Here is a 3,195-nt window from a genome sequence, read left to right as displayed (position 1 = left end):
AATGTATATATAATCTATATAGGGGACAACCCTATACAATCTGACTGTGCCCAAACAGTGGTGACATTGTCAGACTGTGTAGGGGACTCGTTATTGACAGATTTCAATTAATTCCTACATTTCCAGGAATGATAAAAGAGGAATGGAACGCTGCTGAGTTGCACTAAAATATGCTGCAGAATTGTTTTTCCATAGGGAATACATGTGGCCTCTGTGTTGCACTGTTAATTGCTGGCTGCAGAATGAGTTAAGTGAGATACTGTCAGTGAACTCGTTTTTGCTGGCTGACGGGGAGTTTGTAAATGTTTTATCTGTCTTTTTCTGAGCTCCTCTCAGTTTATTTATGACCACAGACCTTATCAAAATTGAATGTGCAGGGAATCAAAAAGCCGGTGAAAGCCAAGCAATGCAACATTTTTAATAAAACCCAATTGTTAAAATGATTTTTAGCCTAAAATACATGTGTTTAAGTTAAAAATCAAAACTGTCCCATAAGATGAACAAGCTACGTGTTTAACAACTATAATTTTGACAATTTTGCACAGATGAGATCTAACAAGCCAGGAACAGTAATGTACAGAAATTATTTGCAAGTCTCTGTCTGCTACTATAAAATCATACAGCTCTAATTTTTGTGATCCAAATGCTTCTCGGTAAGATGGTAATGCTATCCTATACGAGATGTAAAGCGACCAACAGTTCAGAACTTACAAGAATCTCTTCATTTTCATGGGGGAATTTCAGCTTCAGATTGCCAGCAGCGATCAGCACAGCCTTTACTGCACGCATCCCATAATCATAATGGAACTGGGACGAGAGCGGCTCCGAGCACAGCCGGTAAGTCATTACCATCTTCACCGAGAGAGGTTTAGCGTGCAGAAAACCGTAAGAATAAAGGCAGATCTCCGCAATCAGAGCATAGTTGGGGACCATCATTGCTACAGTCCGGAAAAGAACCTGAAACGCGCAAACCAGATGGGTCAGTCAACAAATGAAACTAAATTACTGTAAACTAGGCATAGAGCCGGGGAACCCATTATGTCCATTTACACTATCCTCCACCCAGACCTAAAAGTGATGTGTCTATTCCACATCAGAGGAAAGTCAGTCAAAGTGTGGCTAAAGGGGTATTCCCATCTCCAAGATCCTGTCCCAATATGTAATAGGTATAATAATAATGTTTGCAAATTTCTCCAATTAGAAATATAGTATAGTTCTTCTGATTAGCTATGTTTCTTACCCCTATGTGCAGGACATTGCAGTAGCTTAGGTATCCATGGTTACGACCACTCATAGTAACAGTTAGTTACTTGCTAGTGGTCGTAACCATGGATACCTAAGCTACTGCTATGCCCTGCACATGGGCTAAGCAACATAGCTAATCAGAAGAATTATACTACATTTCCAATTGGAGGTATTTGCTATTAATATTATTATTGCACCTATTACATACTGGGATAGAATCTTGGAGATGGGAATACTCCTTTAACACTTTCCAAATCTCTCTCCACACCTCTACTGTGTCCATTTTGGAAAATAGGAGAATGGGACATCAATATTAAGGAGCTTGCAGAAATGAGGGCATCAGGTGTTGTGATTATACATAGGAAATGTACAATCTCATATAGGTTTGGGGGAGAATAATCCCTTTGATGAAATCTTATGTTTCTTTTGTAAACCTAGTATTTACTTGAAAGTTTGTGAACCCCTCAAAAATTTCTGTATTACTGCATAAATTTGACTTAAAGCTACATCAGTCTGTGAGGTCACAAAGGAACTCAAGGTAACCTCTAAGCAACTAAAGGCCTCTCCTCACATTAGCTAATGTAATTGTTCATGAGTCCACCATCAGAAGGACAATGAACAACAATGGCGAGCATGGCAGGATTGCAAAGAGAAAGGCAATGCGATTTAAAATGTCACTGCTAAAACTCACCTGGGCACATCAATAGGTAACTGGAATAATGCTTTGTGGAAGGATGAGGCCAAGATAGAGATTTTAAGTGAGAAGCTATATGTTTGCAGAAAGAAAATACTGCATTACAGCATAAGAACCTCCTATCATCTATGAAACACAAAGATGGTAATCGTAACATGCTTTGGGCCTGTTTTGCTGCACTTGGCCAAGGATGGCTGCCATCATTGATGGAACAATGAATTCTAAAATCTATCAGCAAATGCTAAAGGAAAATATCAGGATATCAGTTCATGTACTGAATCTCAAGAAAACGTGGGTCATGCAGCAAGACAATGGCCCAAAGACACAAGTCGTTCTACAAAAGAATGGTTGAATAAACATAAAGTTTTGGAATGGCCGAGTCATAGTCCTGAGCTTAATCCTATAGAAATGTTGTGGAAGGGCCCGATGCAAGGCACTGGGACTCTTTACCTTGAGGTTATCCGGCAGCTCAGAACGTCCCGCGTAGCCAGGATTCATGGTAATGGCTACGAAGCAATTTGGGTTAAGCTTCAGATCTGTTCCTTCGAAGTTGAACATGTCCATCATCGTCTGGATGGCTCTCTGGATGCGGAGAATCTGTTGGGCCACCACGGACAACACCTCCAGCTCAATACGGTTAAACTCATCAAAACACGCCCATGCTCCCGATGATGCCAGCCCTTGGAAAAACTAAAAAAGTATATACAGTACAGACCAAAAGTTTGGACACACCTTCTCATTTAAAGATTTTCTGTATTTTCATGACTATGAAAATTATACATTCACACTGAAGGCATCAAAACTATGAATTAACACATGTGGAATTATATACTTAACAAAAAAGTGTGAAACAACTGAAAATATATCTTATATTCTAGGTTCTTCAAAGTAGCCACCTTTTGCTTTGATGACCGCTTTGCACACTCTTGGCATTCTCTTGCTGAGCTTCAAGAGGTAGTCACCGGAAATGGTCTTCCAACAATCTTCAAGGAGTTCCCAGAGATGCTTAGCACTTGTTGGCCCTTTTGCCTTCACTCTGCGGTCCAGCTCACCCCAAACCATCTCGATTGGGTTCAGGTCTGGTGACTGTGGAGGCCAGGTCATCTGGCGTAGCACCCCATCACTCTCCTTCTTGGTCAAATAGCCCTTACACAGCCTGGAGGTGTGTTGGGGTCATTGTCCTTTTGAAAAATAAATGATGGTCCAACTAAACGCAAACCGAATGGAATAGCATGCCGCTGCAAGATGCTGTGGTA

The sequence above is a fragment of the Phyllobates terribilis genome, unplaced genomic scaffold (genome assembly GCF_046119375.1).
Source record: "Phyllobates terribilis strain yellow unplaced genomic scaffold, ASM4611937v1 Scaffold_329__1_contigs__length_2103183, whole genome shotgun sequence".
Lineage (NCBI taxonomy): Eukaryota > Metazoa > Chordata > Amphibia > Anura > Dendrobatidae > Phyllobates > Phyllobates terribilis.
This window is presented reverse-complemented; position numbering follows the sequence as displayed.